We start from the raw sequence: 24,779 nt of genomic DNA, 5'->3' as shown, positions 1-24,779 counted from the left end.
TGCTATCCATTTTAGTTTTGTTGCATGTCTTTGGACTTTATGTGTACGTAGCATTCCAAACCAAATATTAAATGTATGTTTAGTTATTAAGTCTAAATTAATTTTATTTTTTTCATAAGCATCTTTATCTCCAAGAAAGTTTTGGATAGGCTGTTCCAGTGTTCCAATTTCAATATCTTTCCACTTACCACAGTAACATGGATTATACCAACAATATATCTATTTTAATCGTGCAGCTTGATAGTATTCTTTTAACTTTGGTAACGCCATCCCTCCCATCTCTTTGGGTAGCTGGAGAGTTCCATACCTCACCCTAGGTCTGTTGCTCTCCCAAATAAACCTAGATATTATTCTATCCCACACTGTAAATTGAGTTTGAGTAACCTCTACTGGTAGGGCTTGAAATAAAAAGAGAAATCTAGGTAGAATGTTCATTTTTACTATTTCAACTCTGGAACTCATCTCTTTGGTTTTTACATTAATATGTTGTATGAATGTTTTGTTTTGCATTATGGTGTTTGATACACTGGTGCAATTTTTTTTTTATTTTATACATATTTTTTTTATTTGTTGCAAAGTGACAATGAGTGCTTTGACAGACCCTTATAAATAAAATGTACTTTTATTGTTATTACTGTGACAATCTCCTGAATAGAATGCCTCTGTATGGAATGTACATCTTCTCTGTGTCACTCATATTTCCTATGGGTCTTCCATTTTCCTCTACAATCATAAACATATATACTAGTTTAACAGTCCCTGCAGTGCCCTTGACTGAGGTGTCGCAGATCTAAGTGGGTCCCCTGGTAGTGCACGGTTTTTACCCACTTCACCCAATGCACTTGGATGGGTTAAATGTAGTGAATGCATTTTCCTACAGGACAATAAAGGTGAACTTTATGTGCTAGTGTTCTGAATATCAGGATTCTGTAGTCTTACTGTTTTTTCACCGATGCCTCCCATGTTATTAGACTCTAAATTAGACTTCTTTGGTTTGTCAACTTCAACTTTCAACTTTATTTATCCTTAGGAAAGGAAATTTGGTGTGCGCAAGGATCATAAACACATAAGCACATACACTAAAACACATACACAGAAACACCATCACCAAATGCCACCCCAATAAAATTACACAATACACTACAACACACAATGGAGTCACTCCCTTCCCAATACAAGTAAAAAGGTCCAACAGGGCAGTACACAAGTTAACTGCCATAATGGCCATGAGCATTAAAAAATAAATAATCACATAAAAAAAAATTGACATAAATTTTTTTAGAGATCAGCTAAGTGAATTCAGATTCCTAACAGCCACAGGAATAAAGGAATCCCTAGCCCGTCTGGTTCTCAATTGAGGAAGCCTAAAACGGCGACCAGAGGGGAGCAAATTAAACTCCCCAAAAAGTGGGTGATCAGGGCAGTTTAAAATTTGTTTGGCCTTACCACTGACCCAGGTTGTGGTCAGGTTGTAAAGACTTACCATGGTTCTTTACACAGAGCAACTTTTGGGAACTTTTCCATTTTAGGCAGATAAAAGTCATCTGAGGGTGAAGTGGATGTGGTTCTAATGGACATTATATGTTTAAGTCAATAATTACTTAGAATTTGATCAATTGAGTTTCCAAGGACCTTCTTGCCATTAACGCCCTGGGTCCCTAAATATAATATGCTAATATTTAGCTTTAGCCCTATTCAACCTTTAGCTTTGACTATAATGTTGTTTCAATAAGCTTTTGCAATGTCACAGTATGTACAGTATCTCCATCATTTTTTTGGACATATGACATTGTTGATTAACTGATCCAAGCTCAGATCATAACACTGTTCTCACTAGCCTGTACTGTATGCACAAGGCATGATGGGTAATCAGTTCATCTGCCTGTCTTCTCACCCATCACCCTGGAATGTGGTCAGTCTGGATTTATCAGACCACATGACCTTTTTCCATTGAAATATATTCAAGTCTTTATGCTCTCTATCAAACCGATGGTTATTTCTGAAATGAACATCTACCCACTGCATCAGTTATGGTTAAAGAACCTGCTCCATGTGAAATATATTGGTCCAACCCCATTTCACCCCTTGGCCCTCTCCCTTACCCCTACCCCTCCATTTTCACGTAAAGGGGTAGGGCTGTCTCAGTTCTTGATGAGTCAGAGGGGAAGGGCTGAGGGGGAGGGCTGTTTGGCCCTCAGAACAGAGATTTTTCAGGACCACACTACAATGGAGGGGTATGGGAAATTTCCTATCGTCGGCTTGTTGATAAAACCTAAGAGACATTTTTGGTTGGGAATAAAAACCTGCTATCTCCCCTATTATAGCTTCAAATTTCAGTCTCCTGTGAAAGTTGTTTACATTCCATAATAAGTACCAACATTAAAGGAACAGATATTTTTTTGTTCAGTTTCCTGTTATATAAACAGTTTTTTGTTTCTCCTGTAAAACTTGCCAAAAGTCACATAGCAGGTTTTATCAGGAAACCGACGCTGATTCTGTGCGAATCATCGGCAAAATGGAGGCAAATGCAGTAGAAAAAAAAGTGAGACAAAAAAGCACACAAATCTAACTATTTTCTTCATAAATAACTTAATTATTTGATCAACCATTTAATTCCAATTCAATATATTATAGACCCCATTTCTGCAGTTTGATATGGTGAATTCTTTCGTAAACAATGTTGTCGCATCTGTTTATAGCGCCATTGATGAGTGCTGATGATGTAACAGGTCTCGAAGGGTTGTCCCATTTCATAGGGGAATATTTCAACCCCTACCCTATCATGCGCCGGCGTTTGTGTTAAGTCAGTTTAGGGTTTTTTGGTTTTGTCTTTTCCTGTTTTTTTTTTTGGTGAAGGTGTTTGTCTTCCTGTTTTGTCTGCACTCTGTCTGACTTGTCTTTGTCTTCCCTAATTCCCTCACTGCCTGCACCTGGTGTCCTCCTGTGATTACCCACACCTGATTGGGATCCCTGCTCTCCCTGTATATTCTCCTCTCTCCCTTTGTTTGTTGTCAGTGCGTCGTTCATGATACCTCTGAGAAGACCCCATGAATCTTGTTTCCTCTCTTCTAGTATTTCGTTCTGTAAATTATCCGGTATGAGTATATTGCAGCTGGGCTGATCCTTATTTTTCTATTTTTGTTAGTTAGTAATTTATCACTTTTGACTCCCTCTATTGTTTCTTTTGTTCTTGTATTTTTGATTCTTTGTTGAACTCTGAAGATGGCATTAAATTCATTGAAAACCATTACAAGGCTGAGAGTCTCATGTATTTGAGTCCACGCTAGTGTGTCATGCCTTAAAGGTATACCGTGTGATGTGACATTTTTACACTATTCTTTTGTCACTTAAAATGCTCCTAATAAGAATGTGTCAAACTAAAATGTAAAAGAAATCCACCAAGTATTGAAAGTCAAAAATGTTTAATTCTCATATATTGCTCATATTTCTGATAAAATTCTGACCAATCATTTTATTCGGTTCGAATGAAATAATTGGCCGAACCTGGCTGAGCCTCCTGTCAATCATCCAGCATCCGATATGGGTACCTCTGAATCTGACGCTTCACTCACGCTGCTCCTCCTGTCATTAACCACAGTCTCCTGTCTAAGGATGTGTATGGATAGACCTCAAATGCACATGTGGAAGGGAAAAAATGGATTTATTATTTTTATTTATTTTATTTAACCTTTATTTAACCAGGAATACCCCATACAGTTACAACAAACAGTAATTTACAGGACAGTTCAACCTATGAAAAACACGTGCAAGTCATTGAGTTGTTCTCCAGCACATTGAGTTTGGATTTAAAAGCATTCAGGAAGATCAGTTCAGACAGTTTCCAGTCTTTTAGCAACATATTCCATGTAGACGGAGCAGAGTACACAAATGCCCTTTTTCCCAGCTCTGTACGGGCAAATGGCACAAAGAGGAACAAATGCTCGTTCGATCGCAGACAATAAGAATCAACACTTCTTCTCGTAATTAAACTACAGATACAGGAAGGCAGTAGCCCAAGTATGGCCTTGTAAATGAAGGTGTACCAGTGTCCCAGCCTCCTAGTGGACAGGGCAGGCCAGAAACATTATTATCAATATTATAATATTATAATATCAACAGAAACAACAACTACGGGGAACAAATGTGAATCCGATGAATGACGGATGGAGATAAAAGTCCAGGAGTCTGGTGTACTGGACTCACAGACAGGTCTGCACAAAGCTCAGCTTTTATGACCACAGGACTCATACAGGTACATGTACTTGGTGTAATACAATGTAGGATGATAAATGTTTGGACTATGAAATGTCCACAGAAAATCTGTAGAGGCTGCGCATTCACAGTGCACGCACCCATCGCCTGGGCACCTCATCTCCCAGGTGATGAGGTGCAGTGAAGACACTGACCCAGCGCTGCACAGACCAGACCCTTAAATACAGGGTGTACTGATGAAAGAGGGGCTGCAGCAGGTGGATGATGTGTCTGATTACTGAGGGAGGGGTCCGCGGACATGCCGAAGCACACCGGATCTCTGCCTCCACCTCCACCACGTGCATCAGGTGAGAGGAGGAGAGCATCAGAGCTCAGGAAGCAGGTGGGGCTTTGGAGGGAGAAGGGTTGCTCTTGTTGAAATGTTTACTAAGTGTTGTGAGAAATGCCACATCAGTAGGTTTAGCTTTAACATACTCCTTGCAATCTCCTTGGGAGTGGGCCATTAATCACCACAGTATTTATCCAATGGAAGGATCTCAAATTCAGATCACTTTATTTATCCCCTAGGGACAATTCAGTTTGCAGACATGGGTTGTAGCAAAGGATGGGACATTAGACACATTCCATAATACACACTGATCTGAACTACACTATATTGCCAAAAGTATTTGCTCACCTGCCTTGACTCGCATATGAATTTCAGTGACTTCTCATTCCTAGTCTATGGGGTTCAATATGACGTGGGTCCACCCTTTGCAGCTATAACAGCTTCAACTCTTCCGGGAAGGCTGTCCACAAGGTTTAGGAGTGTGTTCATAGGAATTTTTGACCATTCTTCCAGAAGCACATTTGTGAGGTCACACATTGATGTTGGACAGAAGGCCTGGCTCTCAGTCTCTGCTCTGATTCATCCCAAAGGTGTTCTATGGGGTTGAGGTCAGGACTGTGTGCAGGCCAGTCCAGTTCATCCACACCAGACTCTGTCATCCATGTCTTTATGGACCTTGCTTTGTGCACTGGTGCACAGTCATGTTGGAAGAGGAAGGGGCCAGCTCCAAACTGTTCCCACAAAGTTGGGAGCATGGAATTGTCCAAAATGTCTTGGTATGCTGAAGCATTCACAGTTCCTTTCACTGGAACTAAGGGGCCAACCCCAGCTCCTGAAAAACAACCCCACACCATAATCCCCCCTCCACCAAACTTTACACTTGGCACAATGCAGTCCGTAAGTATCGTTCTCCCGGAGACCGCCAAACCCAGACCCGTTCATCAGATTGCCAGATGGAGAAGCGCGATCGGTCACTCCAAAGAAGGCGCCTCCACTGCTCTAGAGTCCAGTGGCGGCGCGCTTTACACCACTACATCCGGCGCTTTGCATTGCACTTGGTGATGTATGGCTTGGATGCAGCTGCTCGGCCATGGAAACCCATTCCATGAAGCTCTCTGCACACTGTTCTGGAGCTAATCTGAAGGCCACATGAAGTTTGGAGGTCTGTAGCGATTGACTCTGCAGAAAGTTGGCGACCTCTTCGCACTATGCGCCTCAGCATCCGCTGACCTCGCTCCATCAGTTTACATGGCCTACCACTTCGTGGCTGAGTTGCTGTCGTTCCCAAACACTTCCACTTTCTTATAATACAGCTGACAGTTGACTGTGGAATATTTAGGAGCAAGGAAATTTCACGACTGGATTTGTTGCACAGGTGGCATCCTATCATAGTTCCACACTGGAATTCACTGAGCTCCTGAGAGTGACCCATTCTGTCACAAATGTTTGTAAAAGCAGTCTGCATGCCTAGGTGCTTGATTTTATACACCTGTGGCCATGGAAGTGATTGGAACACCTGATTCTGATTATTTGGATGGGTGAGCCAATACTTTTGGCAATATAGTGTATGTGCTGAGTTAAATCCCTGTGGGGCTTTTTTTTGGGTGGAGGTGAACTGTATTTAGGTGCAAGTGTAAATACCACCCCCTCAAGCAGCCATTATTGGAAGTCTCACAAACATAACCCAACATACAGCACCTGACAGCATCAATGAAAATATGCAATATATCTCTCTCGCTCTTACAAACTAAAGTACGTAGTCAGTCTTTCCTGTCGATGGGAGGCGTTAACTGACACACACACAAACACACGCAACAGTGAGTCAGCCACACTAAAATGGTGCCCAAACATCTCCTTTACACCAATCGCATAATGGAACATCAATCCAAGTTATATACAAGATTTTATGGTTTAATTCATCGTGGTTGCTTCAGATGTTTTTCCCCTTTCAAGTATCAATGTCACAGCCGTTCGCTCGCAGTGCGCTCAGCTAACATAATACACATGTACAGCCTTGTTTTAAGTAGTAATCTTTCAGAGGCAATTGGCCCTATCCGGCATTCTGCCACATCCTATACCACCCGGTAACAGCTTTCCCAGGCTTCTGATAGGCTACGTTGCCAGATGGCTAACAATGATGGATAGTTTATTTACTGAGCTGAAACAAGGTTGTGAAAAGATATAGGGGAGAAAAAAAAGCAATTTCTCCAGGCAAAGCAGTGACAGTTCTTTCTTTACTTTTGTCGCTAACATCTTGGTTTATTTGACTTCTTTAAATTGTACACTTGTTTCATCTTTAAATCATATGCTGAGTCATGTCTTTGTTATTTACTCCTTTTTTTAGGTTGTTTGAGGCCTACACATTTTCCTGAAAGGTTTACTCACAAAGGTATATTAGTGATGTTCTATTCTCACATAGATCGTAATCCATTCAGATTTGAGAGTTGAAAACAAAGCCACAGTAATCAGCGATTAAATACATGTTGACAGGCCCTATGATGGCTGGTATGGTCTAAAACACAGGTGTCAAACGTGTGGCCCACGGGCCAAAACCGGCCCGCCAAAGGGTCCAATCTGGCCCTTGGCATGATTTTATGGAGTGCAACAATTACACTTAAGATATTAACAGTCAAGGGTGCTAAACTGGTTTTAGCCCAATGTGATCTAACGTAAAATAATAGTCTAATAACCCTTACAATAAAACATGACCAACCTCAAAATTAAGTACAATTTTAACAATATTCTGTCTGTTACTAAATGTTTTGTGGATTTGGAGATCCAATTTGTAAGTTGTGTTAATAAGTTGATACATAATATTGTAGACATTCTTATTTTAGTTACACATTCCAAACTTTAAAATTACAACATTATGTTTGTGTAACATTGTGTGTAATGCACATGTACAAGTGATTAGTTGGGGCAGAATATTGTTAAAATTTAGCTTATTTTTCTTAAGAAATTTTTTTTTTCCTGATTATTCACATCTTTTTTGTGAAAATATAGTTTGTAATTGTAAATATTTTCATAACGTAAAAAAAATGAAAAGAAAACCTTGGAGTTGTCATTATTCATAGGTTTTTATGCCATTATTTTAATGGTTTGGCCTGTTTGAGATCAAATTGGGCTGAATGTGGCCCCTGAACTAAAATGAGTTTGACATCCCTGGTCTAAAAGATATGGGATGCTACAACATACTGTCGGGCTGCAAACTGAATTTTATGTCACAATTGGAATGCAACACGTAAATACCGGTAATAATGTCAAAAAATATAACTTTATTTGCAAAGCACTTTAAAACAACTGTAGTGGACCAAAGTGATGTACAGAAGAAGAATTAAAACAAAAATAAAAGACTAAAATACAGAATAGATTAAAAGGCATAGAACTGTACAAAAAAGAAAACAGTATATATATGAAAATGTCTGAATATGCCATTTCCACTTCAAATTTGCTTTAAAAACCGTATTTATGCACATCATATTTCTTTATTCAGAACTACTGGACTCTCATGAAACAAACAGCAGTGTCACCTCATTTGCTTCATTTGTCATCATGGATCTGAATTAATGCACTTCAACACAACATTCACACTGTAACATAATTCAGTTCACCTTTATTTCTACAGCTCTCTAACTTAACATGCTATGGTCAAGGCCTGACAATATTATACAGCAAAAAACACAATGTTCCCCTGAGACCTAGTATTTGGTGACAGTGGGAAGGAAAAACTCCCCTCAGTGTAAGAAAAAAACTCCAACATGAGTGGAAGTGGAAACTGGGGAGAGAAGAAAAGCATAAAGAAGTAGCAGCAAACAGCACTGAAACTGTCAAAACCTTTACCTGTGGTTGAGTAATTCTAGTGGTACCAAGGACTGCTTGACCTTGCCAGGAGAACACTAGTATTTTATAGGACAGACGGTTATGTATCTCTTGCATTTGTACGAATAAATGGGTTTCTCACATCGGTCGGGTTATGTTATACAGTGACAAACCTCAGGAGGAATTGGTTAGGTCCAGATATATCAGAACTAAAATACTCTGTGAATATAAGCAAAGGAGACCATGTGGCCATTACAAACCTAATGTTTACTTTAGTATGTTTGTAGTGTAAGTTTCTTATCTTAGATGTAACCAGGGTGTGGTTTGTCAAAAAAAAAAAAACAGAGGGGGAATATTTTGGGGCTTTTTTTGATTTTGTGTAGGAGCTGGAGGGGGTGCAGTTTTATAGGTGGGGGTGCGGTCCATTGCTAGCGTAACTACCTTACGAAACTTTACATACTTTCAACGTCCAACTCCTGGGTTCTATTCCTTTATTATACAGCAGGTCTTACACGAAATTTTTACAACTTCTGACCTGTATCCACTGGACACACAAATGCTGGGCCCCAGGAATTTGTCACATTTACCCCCCCTTTACGGCGCCCCAGTGCATGGGGATGTCTATGAATTCTGAGACTGCTGATAGTTCGGTTCGGGTGAACGTTAGTGCCAGTAATGTAGGATATAGGTGGAAGAAAACTCAGTCACAACCTGCCTGTTATTTCATTTGGTTGGTTGTCCCCCCCGAGGGTGAAACTCATTGAGTAGAAGTAGGGATGTAAAAACCGGGGGGGTTGATCCCCCCCATTCCCCCCAACAACAAATTGCACAGTGGATGTAACCAGTCTTTATCTTATCTTCCTAAGTGCCACATGTTTTGTTTTGATTTCTCTGTTTGGTGTGTTATTTTCACTTAATTTAGCTGTATTAGGGTTCTTTTCCCTTTGGAATCTCACTTCTTCCCATCCATCTATTTATTTATTTATCTATGTATTTAGTGTTTCTATTACAACTAGTATTATTGCATTATCATTATTATTCATTTCTCTTACTCTTTATGTTATTGAAAGACATGATGTTTATATATATATATATATATATATATATATATATATATATATATATAGATAGATAGATAGATAGATAGATAGATAGATAGATAGATCATCATTTCTTTTACTTTTTTGTCATTTTTATTCATCCCTCTACTTCATGGAAGGCATGCAAATGACATTCTTTTATTGTGTTTAAAATACAACTAAGTCAAGGTGAGGTCATTCTATAAGCCTTTTTGGTTTCTGACCTCACCTGCCCATTTTCGTACCCTTCTCTCTATCAAGAGAGATATGTACATGTATTTGTCTTATTGTATGTGCAAATAAATAAATAAAAAATAAATAAAAATTTCTAGCACTAAACAAAGTTGTTTTTGTGCCTAAACCTCACCAAACTGTAGCCATGGAACTGTTGCAGCCTAAGTTCAACACATTTAACATTATATATAGTATTTTGATGACACAACCGTTCTCAGTAAACCCCACCACCACCATCACCACCACCACCCGTTCACACCATGAGCATGGTCAACCACAATGTACAGGGGTTGGACAAAATAATGGAAACACCTTAAAAAATCAACAAAATATAATTTAATATGGTGTAGGTCCGCCTTTTGCGGCAATTACAGCCTCAATTCTCCGAGGTATTGATTCATACAACTTGTGAATTGTTTCCAAAGGAATTTTAAGCCATTCTTCAGTTAGAATACCCTCCAACTCTTTTAGAGACGATGGCGGTGGAAATCGACGTCTTACTTGAATCTCTAAAACTGACCATAAATGCTCAATAATGTTGAGGTCTGGGGACTGTGCCGGCCATACGAGATGCTCAACTTCATTAGAATGTTCCTCATGCCATTCTTTAACAATTCTAGTTGTATGGATTGGGGCATTATCATCTTGAGGTGAAGGTGTTTCCATTATTTTGTCCAACCCCTGTAAATATGTACATAATATTTAACTTTAATTCTAACTCTATATTTATATAAATATTCACATAAATACCAAATTCTTTATTTTTCTCTTTATATTTCATTTTTCACAGGTTTGTGTGTGTGGGGGGGGTTCTGTTTTTTTTTTTTTTTTTTTTTTTTTTTTTCTCTGCACTTGCTTGTTGTATGTTGCTGCTGTTAACTGCGAAATTTCCCCACAATAGGATAAATAAAGTCTTGTCTTATCTTATCTCTTCACATTTCACACACGATATTTTGGGAGTGAAAGGCAATCAACCTGTTGTTTTGGTATGTCGCCTTCAACCATTGGTTCAGATTATTATTATATTTTTATAAGACACTCTACGTTGCGCTGAACAAATCTTAAACCTTCACCAATCTTTCTTTGTACACTCTCATTTAATCTCTATCATAATTCATTCGGTTTTCTAGTGAAGTGTGATTTTCTTGATAGAACTGAAACAACATGTGCATATAACCACTTTCTTTCTAATACACTTCCTTTAATTTTTCTGTAGACGTTTGTTTTGGTTTTCATTAACTATCTCTGTGCTATTTGTGGACTGTGGACAGACAAATCTAAGTTATCCAAAGTTTTCAGGCGTGACCTAACTTTAGTAAATTGGCAGTTTTAGAACTTGATAAAACTTGACCTGTGAGGCTTGATGTGACCTCGTGTGTTTTTTCTTGACAAACAGTCTCCTTTGTGAACGTACATGGGTGCGTACAGGCATCCATTATGTATCTGTATATTTTTCAGGTTTGACCTCCATTAACACAGTGAGAATGACCTCTGACCCTTCAATTCCCCTCATGATTTTCTTGTTGTTATTGTTTATCTAATGATGCAACGGAGAGGGTGAAGAGGTTAAAGGTGTGCCTGGTTTATGCAGGATGATAAATAGTTAGTTTATGAACTGTAGCCTGAATTAAAACCAGTAACTTTTAATGTGTCACATAATGTTTTAATTGTTGTTCAGTCAAACCAATAAGGAAGTATATGTCTGTCTGTCTGTATGTATGAAGTCTGTATGTTTGTTCAAAATATATGACAACACAGATGAGCTTTTCACTTTCACTTCTTTGGAGATAATGATTTGAGAAAGAACTCTTCAAAAGAAAATATTTGTTATACTTTGTGCTGTAAAAAAAAAAAAAAAAAAAAAAAAAAAAAGCACCAAACAAGCTGCTACAGGAAATGATGCTGACTTCTTTCGAGAACTCTTTTAAAAGTAAACTGTTCAACATTTTTCACAAAAATAAATGACTAGGACAGAGAATCTCCATATGTGAAGGTCTTGTTGGATCGTCCCAGTCTGCAGAGGTTAGTACCTGCCAAATATTGTCTAAGAAAGAAGAATGAAATCAAGCATTTGTGGGATAAGTTGGGCAAACAAGTGTGATCCATAGACCCCTCACTTCACAACTTACAGGACTTCAAGGCTCTGCTGCTAATGAATTGGTTCTAGATTCCTAGATGTTACCTGCTTAAAAGTTCTGGGGAAGACTGGAGTCACAGTTCAAACTGTCAAGCAGATAACATCTAAAAACTATACCTGGTCTGAACAAAAGAAAAAAAGAAAAGTATAATGACATTAACAGAAGACAAAATGAACGTCATTAGCCTTATGACTGTTTCCTGTATATCTTGCACATGTTAAGTTTCTCCACAGTTTTTACGTACAGTTTAAGCTTTAACCCATATGTCACGTCATGTCTTTAACCCAGTGTCATGACCAGGAAATGATACTTACGTTTTTTTGTCCTGGGACTTTTATTTTGTCACTGGTTTGTCCCTCTGTTTCTGTTAACTTGCCCTTCCTGTTTGTCTGATTGTTTCCCCACACCCTGATTGTTTCCATCTGTTCCCCATTACCTAGTGTGTGTTTACATTGTCCTTGTCTCCCTTTGTCCTATGCCAGTAGAACCAATGTCTTTTCACCTTTCGTTGTCCGATAAATCACTTGTGCTTGATTGAATGTTCTTTTGTTACTTTTACCAAATGGATTGCAGTTTCTCCTCACTGAGTGATTTTGAGGTTTGTTTGTTTGTTTTTTTTAGCATATTCCTGTTTCCCAGTTTTCTCCTCCTCTGGGAGTGATTTTGTGTTATCTGATAATTTCATGTACTTTGACCTCTTGTCTCAACTGAGTGATTCTTATTTTTTGTATTTGAAAATAAAGACTTAATTTTCAACGTGCAAGCGGAGCTCTGCCTGGCAGCGGCAGCTGCAACAGACACAATGTGGAAATGGCTGGAGCTCCACTTCCCTCCAGCTGTTTCCGCGTTTCAGCCGTTTTCACACCGTGTTTGTTGCATCCATATAATATATGGTAACACTACTGCTGCCAGGTGGTGGCGCGAACCTCCGTTTCCCACAATGCATTTCGTGACAAAATTCTGAAGATGCCCGAGTTACCTCCCGGCTCTGTTCATAAACAAATGGTTTGTTTATGGTGGATGGCACTAAGAAATTGTTCACCATGAGGGAAGAGATTCAGGTGAGTAATCACAGAAAGACTTACGGATTCGTGATATGTGTGTGGTTATGAGTGTGGTTTTACAGATTTGATGAAAAATTGGTGACGAAAGTCTCCTGCAGCTTTGAGTGATTTATCACCATTTATCATAATATTATCCTCTGTATTTAGCATTTTATCAGTACGAATCAGATATTTTTCTGTATTTAATTCACTGATCATAAAGATGTTCATAAAAGCTCAGATTAAAGTTGTGGGTTATTTTATAAGAAACAGGGAAAACTGCAGAAAAAGTTACTTTTTCATTAAAACATGTCATTACCTGAACATAAAGTGTCTCCATCCACTGTTATTGATCCAACTCCATGGGCTTTACTGGTGAATCAATGTTGTAGATGACGCTGTTTCCATGTTCACTACGGAGCCTCTGAACGTCCAAATGGGTCACATCTGATGACCATGAAAGGTTTAAAAACAGTTTAGATCAGTAGATGGTTTTGGTCAGCAATGGATGTTTTGGTCTTTATGGATTAAGCTGGTGTGTATTTTGCACCCTTGGAGTTAAAAATGAACAGTGGTTAAAACAGAGAAAAGCTCTCAGAAATAAAGTTTTCTGTAAAAATGGCTGTTACTTTGAGACTATTATTAACCAGGACAGTATATTCACCATAAAGCCACATTTGTCATTAATATAATAAGCGCAGCAGGAACATTTACTTTGGTGTTGCAGTGATTCTGCCTTTGTCACAACCGAGTTCAACAATGACATTTGTTAAGTTAAAGTGGTAAAGAAAACATGGTGCTTCTAGTCAAAAGCTTTGCTGCTGCAGGGTCTCAGAGCAGTTTCCTCTGCCAATGAAAGAGTCTGCAGAAAGTTCTTACCTGTTTACTTGACCTGCCAAGAACAGCTGAAGTTTGCTGAGCTCTCCAAATCTGATGCAGAAGTATTTGTTCACGGGCAAACTGAACATATATTTTTTTTCTATTTACCTGGGATTTACCAGGATCATGTGAATTTATTTATTTTCATCAGTTTGCATTGCAATTTGATTCCATCTTTCATTTTGGTTTTTCATTTCAGTTTTCACTTAGATTTACAAATGAATGAGTATTAGACCTAATGCATTAACCAGGTCAGAATTGTTTTTTTTTTTTTTTTTAACTCTATTTATATAGCATTTTGAACATTTTAGACAGACAGTGATGCCCAGCATGAGGTACAAAAGTATAGAGTGGACATCAACTGCCAAACCTGAATGTCAACTCCTCCCTCATCCACCACTCACCCCTCCCCACCACCACCCAAGGCCAGCCACTCAAAACCCAAACAAAAGGCAAAGAAATGGTTAAGGAAAACAATTCAACCAAAAGTTAAAAAAATTAATTAAAAAAGGTGTATGCAAAAACCCATATATATATATATATATATATATATATATATATATATATATATATATGTGTGTGTGTGTGTGTGTGTGTGTGTGTATGTATATATATATATATATATATGTGTGTGTGTGTGTGTGTGTGTATATATATATATATATATATATATATATATATATATATATATATATATATATATATATTTATATATATGTCAGTCTGCCCCAGGGCAGCTGTGGCTACAGATGTAGTTTACCACCACCAGAGGGAGAATGTGAGAGTGAATGAATAATGGGTCAATAATGTAAAGCGCGTTTGGTGTCTAGAAAGGCGCTATATAAACCCAATCCATTATCATTATTATTATTATTATTATTATTATTATTATTATTATTATTATTACACACACACATATATATATATATACATATATCAGGCTAGAATTTCTTTTAAATTTAGGCTACATGCTACACCACAAAGCCAGTGCAACCCAGTGCCATCGTAAACACTCTCACAAATATACATTTTTATCCAGATAAAATAATTTAAAGCTTTTGTGTAAGGGCCGTGATGTGAATTAGGGGTGGGTGATATCACAATCTTAGATACTAATTAATCTTAGTTTGACATATGATCTACTTTTCAGAGGGATTATGCAGACTGGGGAATTAAAAAATAAATAACAGTGTTGTCAAAACTTTCTACTCAGATAGAATGTCTTAATTTGCCAAGCAGTGTTTTCGCTGTACTTCATAAAGACTGTCACACATGGGTGCCATAAGGGTTAGCTCTTCCACCTCGCAGCTGGAAGGTTCGGTGTTCGATTCCCAGTCGGACCGTGGCCTTTCTATGTTGAGTTTGCCAGTTCTCTCTATGTAGGTTTCCCCCTCCATCAAAAATGTTATTTGTCCTGTCCATGCCCTTGACCACGGTGCTGATGAAGAACTGGAGTTGGTCCCTGACCGCCTTCAATGGCAGCTCACGGCTCATAATGTGTTATTAGCCTAAGTGTTGCACTAACCTGTTTGTAACATCAATGTCACTTTCACATTGCACTAGATTTCAGTCTGTGTCCATGACATCTATGCATATGTCTAACACTACGTTCAGACAGCAGGTCTTAATACACAATTTGGCTATTTTTGAGTGAAATCTCTTTTTTTTTTTTGGTGTGCTCATTCATATCACACAGTTAATGCGACTTCTATCAGTTTTAAGTATGAACTGAATGTAACTCTGAAGTGACCCGCATGTGCAAAAGAGGTCTTGACACAATACATGACCACGCAAGCATGCACTGTGTTTACAGAAGTAAATATGGAAGCATCTCGTCTTGGAATTGTGACGTTTGTCACATTTTAGTGACGTAAAGGTCAGATAAATGTGACCTGGCTGTTCAGACTGAAGTTCCATTGCTTTAGGACCACATATGAAAGTGGCCTGGGTTGGATTTGAAAAAAAATCTGATTTGTGCTGTTCAAACTGTCTTAAACAGATCGGATACATATCATATAAGGGCAAAAAAATCGGATTTAAACCACATTTGCCTGCAGTCTGCATGTGTCAAGTGTTTGGGTTTAACCTACATTCATTTGCAGAGTTTGTAGATAGATAGATAGATAGATAGATAGATAGAGAGAGAGAGAGAGAGAGAGAGAGAGAGAGAGAGAGAGAGAGAGAGAGAGAGAGAGAGAGAGAGAGATAATGCTGCAACTGATTAATCGACTCAAAGTGATCCAAAAATCAATCAACCACAATTCTCCTGAATCAAAGCTTTGTTTCCTTCATTTCTCTGCTGTTAAACATTGGTTCCACTGGTGTGTTTCACACGGACGCTTATTTTGATGCACAAAGAAGCTTCAATTCAGGAAAACTGCAATAGAATATTTCCCTTCAATCAATTCAAGTCGATTAATCGAATCGTGAATTTTTGCATTCACTTCAAGCACCTAATCAATTATTCGGTCTAAAGGATGGATGGATGGATGGATGGATGGATGGATGGATGGATGGATGGATAGATAGATAGATAGATAGATAGATAGATAGATAGATAGATAGATAGATAGATAGATAGATAGATAGACAGACAGACAGACAGACAGACAGACAGACAGACAGACAGACCTTATTTATCCCCTAAATTACAGATGATGTGTTGTTTTGCTGCTGCTGAAGAAATTATGACCAAGAATTGTTCTAAGTCTGTCGGCTGTGAGCTCCAAAATGCTGTGTCTGATTTACGAACATGATGAATGGAAACACTGCACCTGTATACAAAGGAAATCTGTACTAGTGTTACATTCTTCCAGATATTGACAAAATTGTTATAATGTCTGTTCAAAAGGTTGTGAAATGCACAGTTTCTAGTCAGACACAACAACAAAACACCATCACACACATCCAACACCTCCAGGAACCTGAGATGACTGAAGGAAAACCTGCTATTGTTCAGGTGGAACTCACCTACATTTTATAAGTGGTGAGAAAATTCTACCTCAAAAAAGATCCTCATGTGATCTTTTGGGCAGATCAACCGGCCCTTGTGTGGATTAGACTGGATAGTAAAGAGGAGAGAGAAAGAGATGAAAAAGCAGAAAAAAAGGTAATGAAGAAAGAGGCAGGAAGCCCCGCTGCTGTTGAAGTGGTAGGGGGTAAAAAAACATAGGGAACACTGATTACCGTTAACTCACATTCACACACACCAAAGGCCTCAGATGGCGACAAGACACCACTACAAATCTGCTTATAGTCTGCTGGGACAATATGAAAGCTTTAGTGCGTTACCCTCGCTCACTCTCTCTCTCTCTCTCTCTCTCTCTCCAGTCTGTGGGATTTAATTGGGTCCTTTCAGTTTACCACTGAGTTGACAGCTCAAAGCAATTACAGACACAGACAGTCCCGGCGCACCACTGAGGAGCGCTTGATTTTCAGACAGCCACACCTGAGGGGCACTTGTCATCTATAACCTCAACGGCATAGGGGTGCTTGTTTTGTTGACAAACACTACTGTCGAGTACTTGTTTTACAAAGTGCTGGGTGAGGGGAGCTTGTTACTTACATACTAGCTACACCTGAAAAGCTTTTGTTTTTCTGTCACGCTATCCACAGAGGGACTGTCGTGGGAGTTTTTGGTGCAGTGTTTTTATGGGCTGGTTAACAGCAGTGGGATAAGTCTTGACATGTGTAGCTTCATGTGTTGTGGTTTGCAACACAAAACAGTGGCAACAGCATCTGTCCACGTCTTCCTGATTTAAACATGTCCAGGTTTAAGTCTGTCAGACATTCTTTAACCCTATAACGGCGAACGTATCATATTTGATACGTGAGTTATGAAGCCCTCTACATGATCAGTGTGATTTTTTTTTTTTTTTCCAGTGACACTAAAAGACTGTCATTAATGAGGAAGGAGGTAGAACTTTGCCAACTTTGAAAAGGAATTACCAATTTGTTAGACATGTTTGTATTATATGATGCTTTTGTTTGTTCAAAAATAATAATATTTCAGCATTGAGACCCGATGTATCAAATATGATACAAAATTGAAACTCATACATGGAAATTGATATTTGAAAAACATTTTTGTTTGTTCAGAAGGACCAATAAAGGCTCCAGTTTCAAAGAACTGGAATTTTCTGTCAATGATTTAATGGTTCAGGCTTTACAGGGTTAATACATCTTATTTTTGGCAGTAGAAATTCATGGACCAGACATTTACATTTGTGCCATTTTCACAAAATGTTACACATTTAAGGCAAGGCAAGGCAAGTTTATTTGTATAGCACATTTCAGCAACAAGGCAATTCAAGGTGCTTCACACAGGACATTGAAATACAATGACAGGGAAAAAGAAACACATTTAAAACATTAAAAGGTGATTAAAAACAGCAAGTAAGAAAACAAGACATAAAATAAAAAATAGAATAAAATAAAATAAAAAATAAAATAAAATATTTTAAAAATTTTATAAAAAATTAACTCTTTGGTTTTCAGTCCAGCAAAAATTGTGAACAATATCTGGTACATTTTGTTTTGTGCCCATGTCAAAGCAAAAGCAGATAGTATTAAAATGAAGGTGGAAACACTGCAGACAGCTGACTGGGATTTTCTCTACTACATTTACATGTGCAAAGTATTCTATTTTTTGCTCTGTCTGAGAAAACAGCAAAATTCCTAATAAGCTGTTTTACAGGACTAACAAAAATAATTATTCCTGATTACATAGAGCATGTATACCCTGCTTAGAAAAAAAAAAAAAAACATTCTGGAAAACATTGATTTTACAATATTTGCACATATCCAATACCTCATGATGTCATTGTGTTTCAACCAGAAATCTTTATCAAAAACCTGTCAGAGAGGATCTTTGTCTGTGCTCCAGATCATTGTAAATAGGGTGCTGTGTATCACCCTGTAATAAAATGTGCAAATTAGACAAATTTTCTGAAAGTACTGTAAATCAGAATAATGTTGCCAGTCTAACACGTCTTGATTGGGAAACACTTCAGTCAGAAAAACAACTGATTTAGAATGTCTAAATGGAATATGTTGTTTAGATACAGACAGGTGTCATCAAATACTAATGTAGCCTCTAAAACAACCAGCAGTCAGCACTATTGGAAAGAAGGGTTAATAGTTTATGGAGTTATATGTAGTATTTCTACTGAAGTATTGAAAAATGACCTGACAGTATCAATGTTTAGAATTAGGAGCTCCGGCGTATATTAAAGATGCCAATGTACTGTATTGTATAAATATACATTTATTCAGAGCCAGGGGCCGACATGCCACTGTGAATGTATGTGACCACTAGAGGGAGTAGTGAGTCTCTCTGCTCAATGAGTTTGATTGCAAAGGTTACAAAAGTATCAAGTTAAGTGATGTTATTATTTATGCTAAGGGTGGTAGATTATTGATCCACTGTGACAGTTCTGACCTTTTTGGGATGATTCCAAACTGTTTTTTAGTGCAGCTATTGACATCACATGTTGAACAGAAACCTGAGGTAATTTATGGTGTTACTGTGACTGTTTTGTGCATAAAAACAGACTTAACCTAACAGATATTATGTAAACTATCAGATGATGCCTGAAGATTATAAGACAGTTATTTTGATCAACTGAATTTATTTTTTAATGAGAAAACTTGATCCTACTATGATACCATAACTGTAAATATGAGCTTCATGTTTGTGGATTCGGTGGCTACAGGTGCAGTGAAGGTGTTCAACACAGAACACCACCTCCCTTTTTAAACTACAAGTAAATATTATTATAATCATGATAATCATCATCTTAAAGTTTTGTATTAGCCCTAACCACAGTCTTTTTCTAACCCCAAACATGAATGTTCATCTGTTTGAATGTCTGTTTTTACAGCTTCCTGTGGGGATGCTAATCCATCAAATGCCATTAAAAGCCAAACTAGTCATTTATGATAAAATACTTTGAACTTGGTATGCAGTGGTCCTAATGCACTGATTTGCATTTTGGGGTCATATATGACTTAACAACACTTACACAGAGTGTAGAGTGAATATCAAAGCAATATTAGTAAAATACAACCCAACACAAGACTGTAACACATGTAATCTTTATGGACCTTGCAGGATGCAAAATGATAAATGGATGCATAATATAACGAGGCTTATGCTGTCGGGGGTCAACAGCAAGGGTATATCCCTAAAATCTCCTCCAATCCTCTGCCATATAATAAAGCAAATAAACAACACAGTTACCAACTGAATTGTTAGTAAGAAAGCAGCTGTGGATAGATTTAATATGAAATGTGACATTCTATAGAAATGCCCAACTGTTCATTTGATCATTTCAGAACATTATCAAACATGAGTTGATCCTTATCATGGGATGCACATCTGTAAGCAAACTGGCAGAAGCAACCAGGTAAAGGAAGCCACATCATGATTTCATGATTCACATCACTCCAACATGTTGTGTATCTCAGATTCCCTGCACCCTTAATATGAGCAATTGTTTGTACAAGGACTAAGAGCCTAATTGCCTCATCTCTGATTATCCGGTCAGTGTGACTAGCAAACAATACCTACTGAATATTTTGTCTGTTCAATATTGTGAAAGCATTTGTAAAGTATTTAAAAAGTATCTGAGTTGTTTTCAAATACTTTGACAGAGAATTCAAATACAAATACTGTCTCAATTTTAAAACCTCAGATACAGATATAAATACTCCAGAAAGGTATTTAGATACATTAAATTCCAACCTCAAATACAAATACTCCAGAGACAGAAGACAGAAGCTCTCTCAACCATTTAGAAAAACCCACCACCTGGAGTCAAAATATGACATCATGTAAACTCAAGGTAGTGGCATGGAGAAAGATAATTGTTAGACAATCGATATGAACTCAATTTGAGCTACATCAACCTGATAGTGACAGAATAATGGTCAAAGAACCAATTTTTCCCACAAAACTCCACCTAGTGAATGATCATATGAACTCTGGATGGTAGCGAAAAAATGGACATTTGTAAGACGATCAATATGAACCAAATGTTATCTCAATCAGTCTATTATTGCTTGATTTATGTCCAAAAAACAGATTTTCAACTAGTGGATGACTAATAATACTCATAGAAAAGCTGAAATCGATAGGGTTGTTCCACTAGGGGTCTCCTATGATAGTTATCAAGGGATAAGAAATCCAACTAAATCTGTCCTAGTTATCACGTTCACATGAAGGATATCCACCGGCGGCTGATCCGGTGGTGGCGGTGTTCGGGATAAAACCATTATATCCCCGAAACTCAATTTGGGGGATATTAATATAATACCTTAAACCAGATAGATCTGGTACACTGTACATCATACTGACACAGAAATATAAATTATGTATGTAAATGATGGAATGAATAATAAAACACCATTTGCATCTGACCAAATGAAATTCTTCAAAATTCTTTGAAAAAAAACCCAAAACAAACATATATATTGGATTTACTTTAGAAATAAAATTACAGTTCATGCTTTCAGTTGTTATTTACTATTGGATTGATTTTGCTCTTTTTTATGTCTATACATGTTTATTCTGTATAATGTTTACTCAAAAGGTGAGCGTTATTTTATTCTGTGAGGAAAATAACCCGTCAGTGGAGGACTCTGAATACCTGCAGAGATGTGAGTGCAATGACAACATGTGGAGGAAAAAAAGGTGACTCTCAAAGTGAGATATGAATGTAATCTTTGGACAGGCAAGACTGAGGGAGTGCTACATGTACAGAATCAGTGGAAAAGGCCACTTACGCTGAGGAGAGAAAGCACAGAAGTACACTTGTTTTCTTACTGCACAGTCTCTGAGAGGTGCTTAATTTCTGGACAGGGACGGCTGAGGGGTGATGGTAGTGCACAGTCAGTGGTGAGGGATGCTTGATTTATGTACACACACTACTACTGCACTAGCTGCTTGTTTTTTTGTTTTGTTTTTTGATTTTCTGTGGCCTCTCTCTTTGACAATCAGAAGTAGGACTTGATTTTTTTCTATTTCAAAAACCTCCCCTGAGGAGCACTTGTCACCTGTAAAACCTCGGTACAGTCTGTGTTTGTTTTGTTGACAGTCACCACTCAGGAGCATGTGTTGTCTGGACAAGCACAGCTGAGCGGTGCTTGTTTTGCGGCTCAGGTGCACTACTCACCAGTGACAACAGCATGATTTAGAAAACAGGTGTTTATTGATGTAGCTGTCAAATATTTAAAGAACAGCAACATGACGATGTGTTATTGATGAAAACTTGTACTGCAGACCTTTATTACTCTTTTTACAGCTTCACATGAAGGTAAAGACATGTTTTCAAAGAACGTAAGAGGCCAGAAAATCTATGGGTGCCTTGGAGAATAGAATAGAATAGAATAGAATAGAATAGAATAGAATAGAATAGAATAGAATAGAATAGAATAGATCCTTACAGTCACTGTAACAGGAACAATGAAAATCAGTTTAACACAGTGGTTCTTAACCTGGGTTCGATCGAACCCTAGGGGTTCAGTGAGTCAGTCTCAGGGGTTCGGCGGAGGTCAAGACACACACTCAACTCATTAGTCGGGTGTGTGTGTCGGGCTAGGTCCGTGTATGTAAACAAACAGCTTCGGAGACTCTTTCTCTGATTGACATCCAATATACACGGTGTATTGTTGTTGCTTATAGTACTACAACACATCCGGAAGTGTTTATAATCTCCTCCACTTGTCTGAAAATGAATTATTTGAGTATTTTCCACATCGTTGTTATGACGATAAATACATAGCATAAATACAATAAGTTCATTATTGGAATACATAAGATTAAAAATTAAAACCATTTCAGTGTGGTAGTATTAAAAAGGTCATGTCTTTGTGAAAAGGTATGTAATTTGTTGTGAGTTCATGCACTGTATTGGTTTTGTTCTTTGAACACAGTGATGTTAATGCACGGTTCATTTTGTGCACCAGTAAAACATATACCTGTGTCTTGAATTTGAAAAAAAATCCTATTTTATTTTTTAATAAAGAAGGGTTCGGTGAATGTGCATATGAAACTGGTGGGGTTCCTCCAACAAGGTTAAGAACCACTAGTTTAACAGCTCTGTTTCTGTTTAGCAGCAAACACTTAAAGTGCTGTATAGTATAGTGTGTATAGTAACACAAAATACTGAAAAATATTGACAACATACAAAAGCTAAGAGGATAAAATGTTAAATATACAAATACTACTAAAATTATACTAAATACTACTGAAATATACAAAAACACTAACTATATTACAAAGAAAATAAATATATACAACATATAAGGATATATACAGGTAATAAAGCATATATACAGTATATAAGGTAAAATTAAAAAACAAGGTGCATGGGTTGTGATTATTGCACTGAGGTAGGTTAAGTATTGCATTGTACATTAGACGTGTGTGTGTGTGTGTGTGTGTGTGTGTGTGTGTGTGTGTGTGTGTACACACCAACAACAAAACAACATCACTGCACCATCATGCGCTTGTTGAACACAGATGTTAAACAACAGGCAAAAACCAACATGGCTGCACTGGCCAAAGGAAGGAATGATGGCTGTAAAAAAAATTGTAGATTTTGTAATTACTTAGATCAATAAGTCAATTTACCAATAGCGAGTGCCATTCCATGTAAAATCGAACAAGTAATTTCCTGGAATATTGTTAACATCTTTTTACTTTTCAAGAGTATTCCATGATACTCCACATCAAAGGTGAATGGCTCGATATGCTCAAGTGTGAATACACCACTGCCTAAAATGAAAAGAACGTAAACATGAAGCTATTCCACTGATTTAGCCCCTTTGTTTTACAGTTAATCTCCTCGTGGCTTACTTTGAAAAAAGTTAGATATAAAATTCCATGTAGTAACACAGGGAGGAATAATGATATTAGTAGGTCGTCGGAGTAAAAGACAGGACTATGATTGCAGTCATAGGAGGTAGAATGTGTCTGTCCAGCAGGTGCAGCAGGAGGCAGTAGTACAGTGAGCAGTAAATAGTTACAAAGACAACCCTATTTGATGTAGCACATGTTACAGTGGAATCTGAATTTGATATTTCTGTTGAATAATAAATTATGAAAAGAGGGCTGAGGTCACCCTGTATTAGCAAGGAACATTAGATGTGTAAGCTGATATGTACTATGACAACAAATAAAATGTTACACCAACATTTCAATTTCAAATCATTTTTTCAGGCATTAATATGGACACCTATCATCAGCCTTGACCTTATTGTAAATATCTTAAACAGATTTTTTCAAATTATTATTATTTTTTTTTTGTTTTCCTTTGCCCATTTCCATAGTTTTCCTTGGGTCATACCACTTAACATATAAACGTCAGAGCACAACATCATGTCCTAAAAATGTCCAAATAACTCATGTTTTTAAGAGAGATAATGACCTTGACACAGGTTGAGTAGGATCAGTAAGTGTCCTTCTTGATGATGTAATTGCCTGTCACATGATCTTCTTTTGCAATATTAACAAAATGGCCTCTAAAGGTGGTCCCACCATCTTGACAATTCATTAAGTTTACTTGACTGTCAAGATTCCCCAAATAAATACTGAAATTTAAATAATTATTTTAAAAATGCCTTTCATTCTTGTTACATGAATATAATGGGAGATTATGCCAAACTATATTTGAGGCATTTTAATCCAGATTTTGCTTTTTAATCAAGGTAAATTATTTGGTGCAAGGTTTTTATGGTTACACCAATTAGACATTTTCATGCAAAACTGTTAAATGCACACCCAAAATAGATTAAATATTTATATTTTCCATTCAAGACTACATTTAAAAGATGTCTTTGAGTATTCTCTAAAGTTCTGTTAAACTTTTAAGTCCTTCAAATGTATATAAATGGCTGGGATAAAAAAAAAAAAAAAAAGATAGGCATCACATCATTGACCCACTTACAAAAATTTGTTATTTTTAATATATTACAGTTAAATGTATGTTGTTTCTTTACAAAGTTTTGAATATTAAAACAAACCCCTTTGACACAGGAACAAATT

At 37.4% G+C, this 24,779-nt stretch overlaps 2 long non-coding RNA genes across 2 annotated transcripts; one reads left to right on the top strand and one right to left on the bottom strand.

The window, feature by feature from the left end:
- Positions 1 to 63: 63 nt before the first annotated feature.
- On the top strand, positions 64 to 20,703 carry LOC115434386 (uncharacterized). Its single transcript, XR_003937513.1, has 3 exons — positions 64 to 77; positions 6,997 to 7,001; positions 20,596 to 20,703. It is a non-coding gene; the product is annotated as an uncharacterized LOC115434386 (long non-coding RNA).
- Positions 592 to 20,705, bottom strand: LOC115434385 (uncharacterized). Its single transcript, XR_003937512.1, has 3 exons — positions 20,609 to 20,705; positions 8,570 to 8,576; positions 592 to 602 (listed from the first exon to the last, which is right to left on the bottom strand). It is a non-coding gene; the product is annotated as an uncharacterized LOC115434385 (long non-coding RNA).
- Positions 20,706 to 24,779: the final 4,074 nt, after the last annotated feature.

Source organism: Sphaeramia orbicularis, chromosome 15 (assembly GCF_902148855.1).
Source record: "Sphaeramia orbicularis chromosome 15, fSphaOr1.1, whole genome shotgun sequence".
In the NCBI taxonomy this organism is placed as follows: domain Eukaryota; kingdom Metazoa; phylum Chordata; class Actinopteri; order Kurtiformes; family Apogonidae; genus Sphaeramia; species Sphaeramia orbicularis.
Note: the sequence above shows the minus strand (reverse complement) of the source record. Positions and strands in the feature narration are given on the sequence as shown.